We start from the raw sequence: 20117 nt of genomic DNA on the forward strand, positions 1-20117 counted from the left end.
TGAAAGGGAAGGGGAAATAGAGTGTATTGGGGAAAACAGTAGGGCATAGCAATAATGTAGAGCAATATGTCAGTGTAGGACAAAATATCATTTTAGGATATAATGTCGGCAGAGGACAAAATATTACATTAGGATGTAATGTCAAAGGACAAAATATCACAATGGGATGTAATGATAGTGGGCAAAATATTACTCTAGGATATAATGTCACTGGAGCACAGAATATTGTTTTAGAAAGTGATGCTGGACAGAATGCCAAAGACCTACAGGTGGCCGGCGTGGAAGGGAGGGGGCCAAGGTGTACATAAGAGATTGGATGACTGTGAGGGAACAGATGTCCTTGATGGGGCAAATGTCCATGGGGCACTGAATGTTAATGAAGGACCAAGTGTCAATATAGAGCAAGATGTCAATAAAGAACTAGATTATAATGTAAGGCATGATGTTGAAACAAAATAATGTGAAAAAGAAAGAATCATGAATTTCATAAAACCATATACTTTAATGCTCATATTAGGATCAAATTGCAAGAAATCCAGTTGTATGTCAGAAGAAAATCTCAATATAATAGGAATAACCAAGACATGGTTAAATGGTGAAGAGTTTGAAACTGAATTCAATATTGCAGAATTTAAACACTTTTATAAGGATAGAAACCACAAGAAAGGTAGGGGTGTTCTGTTGTATGTTAAAAACCATGTGTTTTAGAGAAAATGAAACAAGATGCATATGATAGTTTGTGAGTAGAATTAACCCAAACAAATGGACAAAAGATTAATGTAGGTGTAATACATACATATACCAAAGGCTTTTTCCCTCTACACGGGGAGTAGCCAAAAAGAAAAAGGCATAGAAACCACTCCCACCCATTCCATTTCCTATATATTCCACTCCCCTCCACCATCCTCCCTCCCTTTTATCTTGGCACCTCCTAGATGATGGGTCATCCCTGCATCCTGTCCACTGCCCTGGGTCAGAAGCAGTGTCGCAAGACACAACACATCCACAGCAAAGCCGCTTCATAAATTCGGCGACCCCCCCTCTCCATCCCTTCATGCAGAGAAGGAGAAGATGGGGAGAAATCCCTTTGGGCTGCATCAAACGTTTCTCATACATACTTCCTCACCACCCATCCCCCACCCACTCCCCCTCATGCATCACAGCATCATCTATACACAACCCCTCTCCATTCACCCCTATCCTCTGTCCTCTCCCGTCCTTCCTCCAAAGACATTCCTCTCTTTTGTAATGCCCCTTTCACCCCATCCATCCATCTCATCCTAGGATGCCCCCTCATATTCACTCCTTCCACCTCTGCCTTCCACACTTCTTTTACTAATCTTTCTTCACTCATTCTTTCCATGTGTCCAAACCATCCTAATACTCTTTCATCAACCCTATCTCCCAGTTCCCTTCAACCCCTGTTCTCCTCCTCACCTCCTCATTTCTCACTCTATCCAGCCTAGTAACCCCTATCATACTTCTCAGACATTTCATCTCAAACACATTCAAACTCCTTTCTTCCTATCTCATGTTTCATGTTTCTGTCCCGTACATTGCTGTTGGCACAATCACTCCTTCATATAACCTCCTCTTAGCATCCATTCCCAGATGTCTATTTCTCATTACATTTTTTAATCCACCAAGGCATTTACTTGCTTCTCTCAATCTACATTCTACCTCCACCCCCACTCCACCCTTTCCTGTCACATTCACACCCAAGTATCTGAAACTATCCACTTCCTCCAGTTTCTCACCCTTAATGCTCACTTCCAGCCTGCTGTCACTCTCTCCCCCTGTACATCTCATCATCTTACTTTTGCCCACATTTATCTTCAGCTTCTGTCTTTCACATACCTTCTCAAACTCTGTCACTAACTTCCTCAATACCTCCTCTGATCCTGCTACAAGCGCAGTGTCATCAGCAAACAACAACTGGCTCACCTCCCACTTTTCTCCATTTTCTGTAATCATATCCAACCCCTGACCCACTGCCGCATTCACCTCTCACCCCACCCCCATGTAAAGATTGAACAGCCAGGGTGAAATAACACTTCCCTGACGAAGCACCACCTTTACCTCAAACCATTCACTCTCTCCATTTCTAATCCTAACACAAGCTCTACTACTCTCATGAAAACTCTTGACTGCTCTTAACAGCTTTCCTCCTATCCCATATATCTGCAGAACCTCCCACAGTGCCCTCCTATCTACCCTGCTGTAAGCCTTTTCCAGATCCATAAAAGCCCCAAAAACATCCGTACCTTTTCCTATAGTTTTCTCACATATCTGTCTTACCACAAAAATCTTTTCTACACAACCCCTACATGTCCTAAACCCACACTGTTCCTCACCAATTACTCCCTCTGTTCCTCTCCTAATTTAATCAAGACCCTCCCATAAGTCTTCACAACTACACTCAACAAGCTGATCCCTCTGAAACTACTACACTCACACTTGTCCCCCTTTCCCTTGTAAAGCGGAACTATACAGGCACTCCTTCAGTCCTCCGGCACTCAACTCTCTCTTAAACAAACATTGATAACCTCACCAGCCAGTCCACCATAACTGTACCTCCTTTCTTCAGACATTCTGCATGACATCCATCCAGACCAGGTGCCTTACCTGCTCTCATCATCTCAACAGCTGCTTTCACTTCATCCTTTCCCCATTTCTCCTCCAGGTGTAATATACAGACCAAAAACATTATCATTAGCAGACAACATAATGTTGTTTCAAGAACTGTCTAGTTTCTGCAACCGGGACTTGTTGATAATGGGTGATTTCAATTTTACTGACATTGATTGGATGACCCTTGAACATGGCCATATAGATAGTTGCTTGATAGATTTTCTCGGAGACAGTTACTCAGTTCAGCATGTAAAAGAGCCTACAAGACATGGAAACTTACTCGATCTATTGATCACTAGCCACGAAATCATGATAACCGATGTAGAAGTTGGTGAATCTATTGCAAGTAACGACCACAACTTGGATTCAAAAGGCTGAAAAAAATTAGAATAGATACTTGTGTTCCTAAAATACCCGATTTCAGTAAAGCTCAGTTCATAGGACTACGTCAGGAGCTTCAGTTTACAGATTGGGAGGAAAAACCAAGTGAAGGACCTAGATCAGATGTGGGCAATTTGTCAAAATACGCTTACTAAGATTATTCATACCTACATCCCGTGTAAGGACAGACGCCCCCCCAAATCAAGCTCGCCCAAAATGGCTTGACAAAGAAACTGAAAAAATTATTGCTAGCAAGAAACATGGCTATAAGAAATACAAGTGCTCGGGTGCACCTAATGACTACCAAAGTTATGTAATAATACAGAGAGGTTAAAAAAACAATAAAAAACGAAAACAACAATACGAAATGAATATCGCTGATAAATCCAAAGAGAACACCCAAAGAATTCTATAGTTACATTAGAGATAAAAAAAAAAAGGTTATTAGGAATCCCATTGGCCCACTATTATCTGCTGACGGTCAACTTGAATATTCAAATGAAGGAACGTGTGATATTTCAAACAACTATTTTGCTCAGTATTCGTAAATGAAACAGCTTAAAGTGAACTCCAAACTGAAGCCTGTGAAAAGTCTAGGGTGAACTTACGACGGTAAATATAACAAAAGAAAATATTAAAAGGTGTATCGAGAAACTCAAATTTAATCAAACATCAGGGCCTGACGGTTGGCATCCAAGAATCTTAAAGGAAATGAAAAATTGGATTGTTGTTCCATAGAAATTATTTTCAAGAAATCCATAATATCCGGAGATGTCCGAAGAGAATGGAAATTAGCTAACGTTATTCCCATATAAAAAAAGTGACAAAAAGAAACCAAATAACTATATGCTTATAAGTTTGACTTCAATCGTAGGAAAAATAATGGAAACTATCATCAGAGATGCTATCGAACATCATTTAGCAAGTAACTGTTTGATAAATGATAGCCAGCATGGATTCAGATGGAAACGTTCTTGCGTGACTAACTTACTCGAAATCTACAATACATTCTCTCGAATTATGACAAAAGAAACAATTTAGATTTATTATATCTAGACTTTGCAAAAGCTTTTGATACTGTCCCCCACGAAATTAGCTAAATTAGCTTCACACGGAATAAGTGGTAGCCTATTAAGTTGGACTAGTAATTGATTGAATGATCGAAAACAGAGTTCTAAATAACAAAACTTCTAGATGGAAAATGTTATGAGTGGAATTCCTCAGGGTTCCGTTCTTGGGCCACTTCTATTCATAGTATATATGAACTATATAGATCACGGACAAAAACCTAGTCTCCAGATTTGCTGATGATACAAAACTGCGGAGTGGCAAATGATCACTTCAACCAAATAGACATTCAAGAAGATTTAGATAAACTACAGCAATGGTCTGAAAAATAGTTAATAAAATTTAACACAAGTAAATGCAAGGTAATGCACATAGTTAAAAATAACAGTAAGTACGATTACATGTTATTTGGAAATTCGTTAACAAAAGTGTATAGAGAAAAGGATTTCGGCGTAATTATCAGTAACGATCTCAAATCATCTAAGCAGTGTATTTCAGCCCCTGAGAAAGCAAATGATATTCTAGGACTGATTCCACGTTTTTTTTTTTTTTTTTTTTTTTTTTTTTTTTTTTTTTTTAACTTCAAAAGTCCATCTCTCATTAACAAGCTATATAAATCGTTCGTCCACATTTTGAATATACTGTTTCCGTATGGTCACCAAATCTCATTAAGGATTACAAAGGCGGAGCATGCTGACAGGAGACCTTTTGATCCATATCTAGGTCGGATGCGAAAAAAATCATATTAATAATAGAATAATGAATAAAAACTATGATAATGTAAATAACAAATAAAATACATAAAGAAATGCATAGGTATAGTTAAATAATAAACAGGTAAATAGTAAATAAATTGACATATAACTAATGATAAATGAAAATCAGACAGACAAATGATAACAAAACAAAAACAAATAATATAAGATGAATTATAATCATTACAGCATCTTACTTAGGTATTTATCTAAATTATTCTTAAAGCTTCGAACTGAACTACATTGCACTACCTGTGCAGGAAGTTTATTCCATTCATTAACTACACGGTTGGCAAAGTTGTTTCTACCTACTTCCAAATTGAATCTATTTCCGGACAGTTTGAAGCCATTATCTTGTCTGATTCTCATTCAATGTAAAATTTTGGTCACTTTTGATGTTGTCAATTCCCTTTAGAATTTTAAAGACCTGACATTGACAGATTGGAAAAAGTACAATGGCGAGCCACAAATCTGATTCCAAATATCAAAAATAAATCATAAGAAAATCGACTTAAACATATGAATGGTCCCCCCCCCCCCAATCTTCTCTCCCCAACCTTTCGACCCCGACCTCTTCTTGATGCAGCTGCACGCCGCACGGAGCCAACCGGCGATCGTGTAGTGGCCCACTAATTTGCCGCAAAGGGAGAAAAGTTTTCGTTTGCACATTTCATCCGTCACCTTCGGAATCTCGTTCCCTCTTTTGAGCATCAGCTTTCCGGCCCTGTTCCTTTCCAGTCGCAGTGCCAACACTCCTCCTCCCTCCAACGGCTCCGGCTCCTTTGCTGTCAATCCGTACCGAGCCAAATGCTCCACCATGCTCGGCGACGATACCACGCTATCGTCCACCATTATGTCGTCGAGGTACGAATCAGTGCCTTTCTTCATCGTTTCAGTCTTCTCCAGTACCGTCTTCGGGATTTTTGTCACTATCCTCGGGGCCGAGCTGAGCCCAAAATCCAGTCTGGTCAAGCAGTAAGTTCTCCCTTTGTATTTTACTAGCTGGTACTTCCATAACTTCTTCGCCACGTGAATTTGCAGGTAAGCCGCCCGCAAGTCTATAACAGCGGACGTCCCCCTCCTTCGGCGCCACCTGCGTAGAGTTTTGCTACACATGTCTACAAAATCGTCGCCAGTATGACTCTTCACAAACTGGTTCAGCTCTCGGAAATCCAGCACCGGTCGTACTTTGCTCTTGGTTGGCTGTACCACTGCCATCAAGGGCAGGATTCCGCCCTCCACTGGTTTCTCCGAGGGATTCAAGATTCCCTCCTCGATCCAGCGCTCCACTTCAAGGTCAAAGCCCTCCCTCACCCCCTCTCTGAGGGTCCGCGCGTAGCGGTCGACTTTGTTCTTCGAGACGGGCAAGCCTTCCTTCGGATACCACTCTACATCCCACTTCTGGCCATCAAATTCCGCCAGGAAGTCCTCGTCCTCAATCGTGCATGGCGCCGCCCTCTCGACAGGGTCGAGCTTCGGGGCAACACCGCCCTCCGCGGCTCCCACTGCCACTCCTATATCCACACCCGGATACCACTCTACATCCCACTTCTGGCCATCAAATTCCGCCAGGAAGTCCTCGTCCTCAATCGTGCATGGCGCCGCCCTCTCGACAGGGTCGAGCTTTGGGGCAGCACCGCCCTCCGCGGCTCCCACTGCCACTCCTATATCCACACCCGGCCTCGGTCGGGTCTTCATCCTCCCTTCCGAGTCCCGCCTCATTCCAATCCTTATGAGCCTACCGATAAACGTGACTTCTCCAAGCTGGGCAATTCCGTCCATTCCCAGCACCACGCCAATTCCCTCTAGAATCGTTCCGATGACGAGCACTCTTTGTCGTATCGGGATACCCTCTACTATCATTTCAATTTCCTGGTCGCCTTCGCATATCGTCTCTCCCGTCGACTGTCGTCAGGGCCACATCTCCCTGTCTGAACTCTTGAACTATGTCGGTCCTTACGATCGTGGTTGAACTGCCTGAGTCTATCAGCGCCCTCGCGCGTCTCCCTCTCACCCAGATATCCACGAATGGCATACGGCTGAACGGTGTCCTTACATTTCCTCGGTGGCCCCTTGCATAGTGGCCGCCGATTTCCCGTTTCCCCGATTGCAGTGTCGGGCCATATGCCCTGGCTGATTGAATGAGTAGCAGACGAGCTCTACCTCCGTACAGTCCCTCGCAAGGTGACCCAGTTGCCGACACTCGTAACAACGGACCCGCGACAGCCCACGCCATCCGTTGTAGTCACCCCCGAGCTCACCCGTTTTCCTTTCTCGGCAGGCGTCATTGCCGGCCGTTGTTCCGACCCGCGCCCACACTCCCGCCACGGGCTTTATCCTCCTTTGTGGCCTTCTTTGGCTACAGCCCCCATCAGCCCTCCATTCTTAGCCTTAGTCAGGAACCTGGCGCGGGCTATCAGTTCACCCATGTCTGCCTTCGCTGCATTTTCCATTTCCTGCAGCCCAGTCGATATGCGATCCGGAAACCCATTCACGAAAACCATTCTCACTACCGTCTCCAGGCTGTTGCCTTCGAGATTAACCAGGCCCGCCAATCTCCTGATGTTCTCCTGTCCACCGCATTTGCTGTAGCTTACAAAACGCTTCGAAGGGGCTCTCACCGAAAACCTCCTGTAACATTTCCTTCGCCTTTTCCACATCCTTTCGGTTTTCGGTCGTCATCTCCATATAGACGGATAAGGCCACGCTCTCTAAATTTAGCGCGATGTAACTTGCCACATCCTTTACTCCCGTTAGCTTCGCGACCAACTCCGCCTTCGTAAGCCACACAGCGACGTCTCCATTGCCGTCAAACGGCCTTAGGGTGATACTGTTCATCTTGAACGGCTCGTCTTCATTCGTGGATGCGGTAATCTCGGCGGAGCCTAGATAGCTTGTGGTACTTACTTGGTTAGGTGTCGATGATACCGCTCCTTCGGTTACTTCTGGGTCGGTCTTTACTCTTCCTTTGGACACTCACGCCACTGTACCTAATCTAATTCTAATCTAATTCCCTAACCCCTATCTAATAATACTGGCCTAACCGATCCTCGGCGTGTCTCCCTCCCTTACATTCGCATTCGCCCAACCACCCACGCGCAGTCCTTCCCAGGCACAGTCCACCGACGCCAATGCGAGGGCACTCCCCCTCCCCCTCCCCCTCGGCCGGGAAGGGGGATACCAACGCTAGTGCCCTTTGACCCGCTCCACCCTCCCCCGAAGGAGGGGGAGGGGAGTGCCAACCGCCCGTCCCCGTCCGCGCCACATACACTCGCACTCGCACCACAGGGATATTCAACTTAACCTCAATCAACAAAGTTAGAAAGGGAGTAGGATGCTTAGTCATAGGGACTGACAGAGAAATTGGAGTTTTAGTGGAAGGTAAACTGAAATGAGTCGATACAGTAGGAAAGAGTTACGAATGAAAATATTTTTAGTAGAAGAAAAAGCTTATGTAGATGTTTGTGCGTGTAGTCGTATTTTTTGTTTGCGATATGCTTGTGTGTCTATATTACGCATAGAGGGTTGTTTCCTCTAAGCGGATATACATTGAACTGGATAAATAAGGGGCGAGACATGTTCTTGTTCCGGACGAAACAGACTTCCTGGAGTAGCGGAACCATCTTGCCCGGCAAGAAGAGAACAGATAATAATATATACATTCGGTGGAGGTGTGAAAATACATTGTTATAGCCAACCGTAAATCAAATCGCCCGTCTACCACCTACGGCTTCGAACATGACTCATCGGTATCATACGTTGTGACAACGTTGGTGATTCGAACCTTGCCATAAAACTATTGGCCACGCCTTCCTCGGGTATAAAAAGAGCCTCCCCGGCTGTCCACCCCAACTCACACAACCCCCAGGCCTCGCGTACTTCTCGCTGTCAATCGGTGCCTTGCTGTTCTGTTCGCAAGTATAGTATTAATCATTCATGGACTTGTATATCATTACTTTTGTATATTTTATGTTTTGAACTTTTGTTATTTCTCTTGTATGTATCTATTTATGTTAAATGTTCCAGTGTACTTTGAGTGTATGATCGTAAACGTTAAACAGTAAAGCTTTATTTTTATTTGTAAATATAGTTATTTAAGTTTCGTGCAGATTTCTATCTTACCTCCATCCTTACATTCAATCTCAAATAGAGCATTTCCTCGGAATGTACGTTTATCTACCTGAATTATCTATACGTTCCACTTTATTGTTGCGGGCTTGCTTCCCAACTGGAACTCGACTTACTCCTAGACTCGAATTAAGTTCCACTCGTTACATTAACTCAGGCCAAACCAAGCAAGCAACCCATGATAATTGGGGAGCCTGCCAAGGAATGGTAATCTATATTTACGTGAAATAGATTAGTGATCCGTAGGTAATATCGAAGTCTGCTAACCTCTTAACGTCAATTATCAGTAACACGTGCGATTACCACTTTGTTCTCATACACTCACTGTCACTGAACTATTGATGCTTCATTTATGTTTTCAATATTACGTTAGGTTAGATGATAGGATGTAAATTTATAAGTGTCCGATTTGTGTTTAATTATCAATATTACGTTAGATGATAGGATACAAAACTTTAAGGTATCGATTATTCGAAGTGTGTGAGACCCCGACATTCGTATGTCCGACACATTCAATCGGATCCAAAGGAGAACTTCTATTCAATAAGTTCGCAGTAACTCACCCAAGTAATTTACCGGTATTCAACTACCATCTTCCTCCCGAGTTAACTAGCGATCTTCCTAAACCACCCACTTGTTGTAGCCTAACGTCGAACAATAGTTACGACCCCGTTATAGTGACATTTCCTCAGGAACTGTGCCTAGGAGATTTGTACTATCCCCCACAGCTTCGAAAGTTAACTATACCTGCACAGTAAGCCGTGTATTCTAAGATTCATACCATTAGTTAACCATATTCTGATTTAGCGACAGTCTATGTGTGAGTTATCCTCTTTGCTATCGGGAAACCTCGAAGTAGACTATACGTAAGTTACGGGCGTATAGTCTGAGCGCTGAACCTTAGTATACACACCGTCTATAGAATAAATGTTCATAGACCGGGTTCTTACAGAGACCCACCATAGATTTCACTCCACCCAAACAGGGAATTAGTCAATTTTCCGAGTGTGAAGTCCAAGAATTGGTTTATACTAATTTCCTGGAGTGGAATTCTCGTGTATCACTCACTATGCCTTTCAATATAGAGACTTTTATAAAAAAAAAAAAAAAAAATCCCTCAGTGGATCAGTTTGAGTATGATCTCAAAAAGGATGACTGGAGACTGTTGGCTCAAACCTACCAAATCAATGCTCCTGCTAGATTACGTAAAGATGAACTCAAACGAGTGGTCATCGAATCTCTCGTAGATTCCTTGGTACTGGATGCAGACGTATTCGAACTACTTCTCCAGGAGAGTGCTCGTGACGTAACTGAAAGAGACCCCCATTGCAGCCTGAATCATGCGCCCCCCCCCCCAATCTCCCTTCAATAAATCAGTAGTATCTTTAGAATTAGAGAAAATTAAACTAGAGAGAGATAGAATGAGACAAGAACGAGAAGAAAAAGAGAAAGAACGAGAAAAAAAGAGAAAAAGATCGGGAGCTTGAATTAATGAAACTAAAAGAACGAGAGAAAGACCGTGAGCTTGAGCTGAGAAAGGAGGAACGTGACAGAGAAAGACAGTGTGAGCGTGAAAGAGAACGTGAGAGAGAACGAGAAGAAAAAGAAAGAGAACGTGAAGAAAAAGAAAGAGAACGTGAGAACAGAGAAAAGGAACTCGAGGTCGAGTACCAACAAAAGTTGAAATTAGCTGACACAGATAGGAAAAGTAAATCTGTCCACCTATCAAATAACCAAATTGCCTCTCTTCCTAACTTCAATGAGTCGGACCCAGAATACCTTTTTAGGCAATTTGAACGTCTAGCTGAGCACGTAAAATGGCCCGTAGAAGAATGGGTGTGGATTACAAAGCAAATTGGTAGGAACAGTCGCCAAAGTCTTCGACAGTCTTGAGGAATACTCATCCTATGAAATAGTCAAATCTAGTATTCTCAATACCTATCAAGTTACTCCTGAGTCTTACCGTAAAGAATTCAGAAATTTTACCAAATCTGCCAACTCGACATTTGTGTCGAATTTGCCTCTGAAAAACTCAGAATCTTTAAGCAATGGCTCTGCCACCAAAGTATAGACTTACGATCAACTCGTTAACTTGATGGTCTTCGAGGAATTTAAGCGCAGAATTCCATTCCAAATCATGCTTCATTTAAATGGAAAATATGTATTTGATTTAACTGAAGCAGCATTACTTGCCGATGAATACGCAGTACTTAATAGGTTGAACATACAGCGGGGAAGTCATTTTGTAAAGCCATCAGTACGTTCCCTTGCCACTCCCGATGATAAGCAGGCAGGAAAGACCTCTATCCCTAACCCCCTCTACTCTTCCTGTAGTTGCTGTAAGAAACCTGGCCATAACATCACTTGATGCCAAGAGCTAGGTTGTAGATTGTCAAAATGCCCAAGTGGGTCAAAAGCACCTACCCAGTATACTGGACCTAAATCTTTCGGTCCCCATAAATCGGCGACCCATGTAGTGAAAGATAACTCTCCCCACTGTGAAGATGCCTTTACAGACTTCAAGTCTCTTGGGGAAATTTCTGCTGATGAAAAAAGCCCCCTTTTCCCTATTACAAGTTTACGAGACACTGGAGCAGCTCAGTCCATGGTAAGCAAGCAGGCTTTACCTGAGATAAGTAAGAGCATGGAGGGAAAGAAAGTAACTGTAAGGGATCTATCATCTACCCAGTCCATTGAAATAGCACGACTTTTTTTTTTTAAATGTCAGTTGTTCCAGAGAGAAGTAGAAGTTGGTGTTTGGAAAGACTCTATGCCTGTCCCCGGGTTTGACCTCATCCTAGGAAATGATCTAGCTGGTTATATGGTTGTTCCTCCCCCAGACATTACTAAGTTACCTAGTAACAAGGCCCCTACTGTTGTGGAAGATCACCTTCACCCTAACATTTTTCCTCTGTGCGCAGTCACCAGATCTCAAACTCCCCTCTCTGATAGTAATGTAACCTATAAGTTTGATCTCCCCAACCAACTAATTTCCCGAGAAAGCTTAATCAAAGCTCAACACGATGACCCTACTTTAAAGAACCTCCATAGACTAGCGGTCGATTCCAGGGAAGAGGTCGACCATTTCCCAGGATACTATTACCAGGATGGTATCTTAATGAGATGTGACAAACCTTCTAACTGCTCTGACCAAGATTCTTGGGCAGAGGTCCACCAGATAGTTATCCCTTTATCCATCAGAAATCAAGTGATTGAAATAGCCCATGATGGAGCTGGAGGGCATATGGGAGTCAGTAAGACTTATAAGAAAATTCAAAATAATTTTTTCTGGCCTAGTTTTAAAAAGTCAATCTCAGAGTATGTGAGGTCTTGCCACATTTGCCAAATGGTGGGCAAACCGAACCAGAAAATCCCCCAGGCTCCCTTGAACCCCATTCCAGTTCCAGATGAGCCCCTTGATAAAATCATTATAGACTGTGTTAGACCCCTGCCTAAGACCAAGAAAGGAAATAAGTTTATTCTTACGGTCATGTGCCCGGTAACGAGGTATCCTGAAGCTTTTCCTCGAGAATAAATGCCGAAGTTATAGCTGACATTTTACTAAAAAAAAAATTTACTCAAGTAGGATTGCCAAAAGAAATACAATCCGATCGAGGAACTAACTTCACGAGTGACCTCTTTGCCAGTATCCTAAAGGAGCTAGGTATTTCCCCAATCCTGTCCTCTGCTTATCATTCGGAATCGCAAAGGGCATTAGAACGTTTCCATTAAACTCTCAAGTCAATGCTCAAAAAATATTGCAATCAATCTTGTTCTGATTGGGATGAGGGGTTGCCTCTAATGCTGTTCGCTGTCAGAGAGACGGTTCAACAGTCATTGGGATACTCTCCCTTTGAACTACTCTATGGGCGCCAGATCAGAGGGCCCCTCAAGGTTCTGAAAGAACAGTGGTACCAGGAAACTCAATTACACAAAGTAAGGAGCATTGCCTTGGAAAATCTAAAAACTTATCAACATAAGATGAAGGCTCATTTTGACAAAAAAGTTAAAGTTAGGAAATTCAATCCAGGCGATGAGGTACTTCTCCTCTTACCAGTCCCAGGGACCCCTCTTTCTCTCAAACTCCAGGGCTCTTATGTAGTTTCTCATCGGCTGGATAAACAAAACTACGTAGTCCTCACTCCTGACCGTCGTAGAGTTGCATCCTAATACTCTTCCTATCCGCCAGACCCCTTACCGCCTCAACCCCCATAAAGCTGAGAAAATGCAGAATGAAGTGGACTGCCTATTGGAGAACGGACTTGCTGAACCTAGCTGCTCCCCCTGGGCATCGCCGGCGCTCCTAGTCCCGAAGAAGGTGATGACGAGTGGAGGCTCTGTTGTCGACTATCGGAAGCTAAACGCGGTGACAGTCAAGGACTGCTACCCGTTACCCCGTATCGACGCCCTCGTGGATCAAGTGGGAAGGGATCCTTACATCTCTAAGGTGAACCTGATTAGAGGTTACCACCAAATCAAATCAACCCCCAGAGCCCAAAACTTATCCTTCTTTATCACCCCTTTCGGCCTCTTTGATTTTCTTGTCCTACCTTTCGGGCTTTGCAATACCCCTGCCACCCTCCAACGTGCTATCAATTATACTATAGCCGGCCTCCCTGATACTTATGCTTACCTAGATGATCTTATCATCCTAGCAGATTCATGGGAAGAACATTTACGTAAGTTGGAAGCCCTTCTTGAGCGACTCGCCACCACTGGGTTCGTCGTTAATCTATCAAAGTCCATCTTTGGCAGCGCGACGATATCGTACCTAGGGCATGAGGTGGGAAACGGGCAGTACCGACCGCAGCAAGCAAACGTAGAAGCCATCCTGAACTTTCCAGTACCATCCACCCGGAAGTCTCTCCAACGCTTCTTGGGAATGGCAGCGTTTTATCGTCGTTTCTACCGCAACTTCTCCTCCATCGCGGCTCCCCTCACCGCCCTCACCAGTCCCAAGGAGAAGTTCGTCTGGTCACCAGCCTGCCAACGCTCTTTCGACACCCTCCGGCAGTTCCTGAGCAGCGAACCGGTGTTGAAGACCCCTGACTATTCCCTTCGTCCTCCACGTAGACGCATCGGGGGAAGAGATAGGAGGGGTCTTGCTGGAGGTAGACGACGACACCCGGGCCTTGTATCCCGTGTGTTACTACTCTGCCAAACTGCTCCCCTACCATCGGTCTTATTCTACAGTGGAGAAGGAAGCCTTGGCCCTAGTGTCTACTTTCAAACATTTCGAGTGTTGTTTGCCGTATCCTGGTCATATAACACTCGTCTACTCCGACCACAACCCTCTCACCTTCATCGAGAGGGCCCGACTCTCCAATCAATGAGTCCTCCGGTGGGCCCTTGTCCTCCAATCCTTCAACTTCCGCACGGTCCACATCAGAGGAGAAGACAACCTAATTGCTGACACCCTGTCTAGGGGAGCGACCAGCCTCCTCGACGATTCACGGTGACTATGGACTCTCTAGTCCAGCTGCTTCCCGTTACGCTGGACTTCCGGGGGGGGGGTGTTATAGCCAACCGTGATTCAAACCACTTTCAAATCGCCCGCCTACTGCTTACGGCTTCGAACATGACTCATCGGTATCATACGCTTTGACAACGTTGGTGATTCGAACCTTGCCATAAAACTATTGGCCATGCCTTCCTCGGGAATAAAAAGAGCCTCCCCGGCTGCCCACTCCAACTCGCACAACCCCCAGGCCTCGCGTACTTCTCGCTGTCAATCGGTGCCTTGCTGTTCTGTTCGCAAATATAGTATTAATCATTCATGGACTTGTATATCATTACTTTTGTATATTTTATGTTTTGAACTTTTGTTATTTCTCTTGTATGTATCTATTTATGTTAAATGTTCCAGTGTACTTTGAGTGTATGATCGTAAATGTTAAACAGTAAAGCTTTATTTTCATTTATAAATATAGTTTTTTAAGTTTCGTGCAGACTTCTATCTTATCTCCATCCTTACTTGCATTCAATCTCAAATAGAGCATTTCCTCGGAACGTACGTTTATCTTCCTTTAATTATCTATACGTTCCGCTTTATTGTTGTGGGCTTGCTTCCCAACTGGAACTCGACTTACTCCTAGACTCGACTTAGGTTCCACTCATTACATAAACTCAAGCCAAACCAAGCAAGCAACCCATGGCGACATTAAAACTGGATATAACATGCTTACAGTTAAAAGAAGAAAAAAAAAAAAACAGCGAGGACTGAACCCGGTCAGCCATGGCACGTCTACTGAGAATCTGCTGCCTTTCCTCACGCTTGCCGTTAGATACAGACGGACTCATTTCCGTGGTACTTAGTCAGACAGAATCCAACACATCGCGACACGTCTGGTCACGATCAGCCAAAGCTTGTAAAACGATACGTTGTAAATATGCGCGGTTGTACACGATTTTTCGTGTACACTACCCGAGGGAGATGCGCAGTTGACAAGTAGTCTGAATGGTGAAGTCTAGGTGTCATGTGTCGTATAAGGTGTTTGTGTTTGGCGTGCAGTCTTTCTAGGTCTCTCGTGTGTTTGTGTTTGTGTGAGGTACTTTGTGTGTATGAATACATGTGTTATGATGATAATGAAGCACTTCTGTAACGATTTGTTTGTGAGGGAGAATGCTATGAAAATTATGGAACACCTTTGCAATTATTAGATTGTGGAATATGACGATAATGTTTCATTTATAGATTGTGTACTGTAATGTTTTTTATTATGGAAATGTCATGGGCTCTGTAATTTTGGCGTTGCTTTGCCTTTTGCAAATTGTGTACTTGTGGTATGAGTGTGGTACAGATATGTGTGCACAGTTGGCACCCCTAGCACAGAGTCAAAAGGTCACGGTGTAGGAAGGAGGGCGCACGACGGTGTGCGCGTCAGTGTGTGTGTGGAACGAGAAGATGCAAGTGGAACGCTAACATGATTTGGTTTAGCGGAGCTAGTGGGTTTAAGTAAGGTAGATTGTAGTGTGAGAGAAGTGAGTGTGTCGGGGAATTGAAAAGTGAAGCAGAAACAACCAAAGAAACGGGAAACCACAGAAATCAGGTGAGTTACAAGTAGTACAGCACTCCCATTAATGTTGGAAAATGTTGAATAAAGCTTGAAGTTGAGAATAATACTTGACATCATTCTTCAAGTCACATGTCACCCTTCACTGAAGTATTCCTGCTGTGATATTTATATCCTTCCTTTATGCATCCTACATACTTCACTTTAGTTGTGTTGTTGTTCGTTTTTAGACCATTTCTTTCTACTCCTGTCTCTCCACCTGCAGTTGCTCTATCGTATCAGCAATCACAACTGTACCGTAAAAGTAAAACCAGGGATAGAAAAATATATAGAAATAGAAAACTGACATTGAAAATAGAAATAGAAGATAGAAATAAAACATATTATGTGGTGACGCAGCGCTGGTCAAAACCAGACTGGCCGTCACACAACCCGAGCTAGACCTATACACTTGCCGAAGTTAGCAAGACGTCTCGACTAGCCCCAGTCAGCAGCCAATCAGAAACTCGTAAAAGCTCTCCGGGGACCTCTCTGGCCCGTCAGCCTCTTTTGAAAGGACGGCGCCCTGCCGAGACAGTCAGTTCTCCAGCAAGTCGGCTTGGGCACGACATCTCCAGGCTTCAAGTGGCCCACCCTTCACTCCCAGCCCACGACGACACTCGTAGGCTCACACCCCGGTCGGACCTTCTAGCCCTGTAGTCTACATTTAATTCATGTATACATTACATCTTGTGTGGCTTGATTTCATTTCCCTGGCTTGTCCGGCCGTACATCCACAATAGAGACTTGAAATCAGACAATAGAAATAATATTAATAAGGATTACAAAGGATTACAAAGGCAAAGCATGCCGACAGGAGACCTTTTGATCCATATCTAGGTCGGATGCAAAAAAAAAAAAAAAAAATCATATCAATAATAAATTAAAACTATAACAATGTAAATAACAATTAAAATACATAAATAAATGCATTGGTATAGTTGAATAACAAACAAACAGGTAAATAGTAAATGATAATAAATTGACATATAACTAATAATAAATGAAAATCAGACAGACAAATTATAACAAAACAAAAACAAATAATATAACATAAATTATAATAATTACAGCATCTTACTTAGGTATTTATCTAAATGATTCTTAAAGCTTCGAACTGAACTACATTGCACTACCTGTGCAGGAAGTTTATTCCATTCATTAACTACACGGTTGGCAAAGTTGTTTCTACCTACTTCCAAATTGAATCTATTTCCGGACAGTTTGAGACCATTGTTTCTTGTCTGATTCTCATTCAATGTGAAAATTTGGTCACTTTTGATGTTGTCAATTCCCTTTAAAATCTTAAAGACCTGTATCAGGTCACCTCTGAGTCTACGCTTTTTTAGGGAAAACAGATTCATGTGCTTAAGTCGATTTTCGTATGATTTATTTTTTATATTTGGAATCAGTTTTGTGGCTCGCCGTTGTACTTTTTCCAGTCTGTCAATGTCTTTAATGAGATTCGGTGACCATACGGAAACAGCATATTCCAAATGTGGACGAACTAACGATTTATATAGCTTGTTAATGAGTGATGGACTTTTGAAATCAAAAGATCGCGCAATCAATCCCAGAATCTTATTTGCTTTCTCAGAGGCTGAAATACACTGCTTGGATGATTTGAGGTCGTTACTGATAATTACGCCGAGATCTTTTTCACTATCCACTTTTGTTAACGAATTTCCAAATAACTTGTAATCGTACTTGCTGTTATTTTTACCTATGTGCATTACCTTGCATTTACTTGTGTTAGATTTCATTAGCCACTTTTCAGACCATTGCTGTAATTTATCTAAATCTTCTTGAATATCTAATTGGTTTGAGTGATCATTTGCCACTCCGCACAGTTTTGTATCATCAGCAAATTTGGAAACAGTAGATTTTAGTCCATGGTCTATATCATTTATATATACTATGAATAGAAGTGGCCCAAGAACGGAACCCTGAGGAACTCCACTTGCAACACTTTTCCATCCAGAAGTTTTTCCATTTAAAACAACTCTCTGTTTTCGACCTTTCAACCAATTACTAGTCCAACCTAATAGGCTACCACTTATTCCATGCAAAGCTAATTTAGTAAGAAGTCTTTCGTGTGGGACGGTATCAAAAGCTTTTGCAAAGTCTAGATATATTAAATCTATATTGTTTCTTTTGTCAAAATTCGAGACAACTGTGTTGTAGAATTCGAGTAAGTTAGTCACGCAAGAACGTTTCCGTCTGAAACCATGTTGGCTATCATTTATCAAACGACGGTTACTTTCTAAATGATATTCGATAGCATCTCTGATGATAGTTTCCATTATTTTTCCTACGATCGAAGTCAAACTAATAGGCCTATAGTTATTTGGTTTCTTTTTGTCACCTTTTTTGAATATGGGAGTAACGTTAGCTAGCTTCCATTCTCTTGGGACATCTCCGGATATGATGGATTTCTTGAAAATAATTTCTAATGGAACAACAATCTCATTTTTCATTTCCTTTAAGATTCTTGGATGCCAACCGTCAGGCCCTGGTGTTTTATTAACTTTGAGTTTGTCTATACACCTTTTAATTGTTTCTTTTGTTATATTTACCGTAGTGAGTAAGTTTACCCCAGACTTTTCACAGGTTTCAGTTTGGAATTCACTTTGAGGTGTTTCGTTTACGAATACCGAGCTAAAATAATTGTTTAAGAGATTACACATTCCTTCATTTGAATATTCAAGTTGACCGTCAGCAGATAATAGTGGACCAATGTGATTCCTAACAACCTTTTTATCTCTAATGTAACTATAGAATTCTTTGGGATTCTCTTTGGATTTCTCAGCGATGTTCATTTCGTATTGTCGTTTTCTTTTTCTTATTGTCTTTTTTTAAATCTCTCTGTATTGATATATAACTTTCATAGTCATTAGATGCACCCGAGCACTTATATTTCTTATAAGCCTGTCTCTTTTTAGCAATACTTTTTTCAGTTTCTTTGTCGAGCCACTTTGGGCGAGCCTGATTTGGGGGACGTCTGTCCTTAAAAGGAATGTAAGTTTGAATCATCTTAGTGAGCGTATTTTGAAATATTTCCCACATCTGATCTACAGGCCTTTCGTTTAATTTTCCCTCCCAATCTGTAAGCTGAAGCTCCTGACGTAGTTCTATGAACTGAGCTTTACTGAAATCGGGTATTTTAGAAGCACAAGTATCTATTCTAAAATTGTTTAGAAGTTTGAATCTGACTAAGTTGTGATCGCTATTTGCAACAGATTCACCGACTTCTACATCAGTTGCCATGCTTTCGCGGCTAGTGATCAATAAATCGAGTAAGTTTCCATATCTTGTGGGCTCTTTTACATGCTGAATTAAGTAATTGTCACCAAGAAAATCAATCAAGCGACTACCTATATGGCCATGTTCAAGGGTCATCCAATCAATGTCAGTAAAATTGAAATCACCCATTATCAATAAATCCCGGTTGCAGAAACTAGACAGTTCTTGAAATAACAGTTTGTCGTCTGCTAATGATAATGTCTTTGGCCTATATATTACACCTATATTCATTTTTTTGTCCATTTGTTTGGGTTAACTCAACCCACAAACTGTCATATGCATCCTGTTTCACTTTCTCTAAAACACAAGCATGAACATTGTTTTTAACGTACAATAGAACACCCCCACCTTTCTTGTGGTTTCTATCCTGATGAAAGTGTTTAAATCCCGCAATATTAAATTCAGCTTCGAACTCTGTACCATTTAACCATGTCTCAGTTATTCCTATCATATCGAGATTTTCGCTTTTGACATACGCCTGTATTTCTTGAAATTTGTTCCTAATACTACGAGCATTAAAGTACATAGTTTTAAGAAACTCCTGATTATTTCTTTTTGACACATTTTGAGTTTCAATATCATGTCTTATATTATCATTTTGTTTTTTATTTATGCCTTGCTCTATATTATTATTATTTGGTCCTTCATTGACATTCAATGCCTCATTAACATATCTCCTATCAAAATTAACATTTCCCCCATCACGGACATCTGGTCGATTACGGTCATCCGATCTATTTTGTACATTTTGTCCCCCTACGTCACCGTGATTCACGCCGGCCTCCCGTCGTTCAGTGAC

At 42.2% G+C, this 20117-nt stretch overlaps 2 protein-coding genes across 4 annotated transcripts in view; one reads left to right on the forward strand and one right to left on the reverse strand.

Moving 5' to 3' along the window:
• LOC143031926 (uncharacterized) overlaps positions 1-20117 on the reverse strand; it is a 493007-nt gene that overhangs the window by 380940 nt on the left and 91950 nt on the right. The gene's annotated exons all lie outside the window — the stretch shown is intronic.
• LOC143031924 (uncharacterized) overlaps positions 1-20117 on the forward strand; it is a 73426-nt gene that overhangs the window by 27872 nt on the left and 25437 nt on the right. The window contains exon 3 of one of the 3 annotated variants that reach the window (XR_012967046.1): positions 13153-13568. The exons of the other annotated variants lie outside the window; for them this stretch is intronic. The gene's annotated coding sequence lies outside the window, so the exon portion shown is untranslated. Of the gene's footprint in view, positions 1-13152; positions 13569-20117 lie in introns of those variants that run through there. 3 annotated transcript variants of the gene reach the window in all.

This window comes from Oratosquilla oratoria, chromosome 12 (assembly GCF_046742065.1).
Source record: "Oratosquilla oratoria isolate Oo_2021 chromosome 12, ASM4674206v1, whole genome shotgun sequence".
NCBI classification, from domain to species: domain Eukaryota; kingdom Metazoa; phylum Arthropoda; class Malacostraca; order Stomatopoda; family Squillidae; genus Oratosquilla; species Oratosquilla oratoria.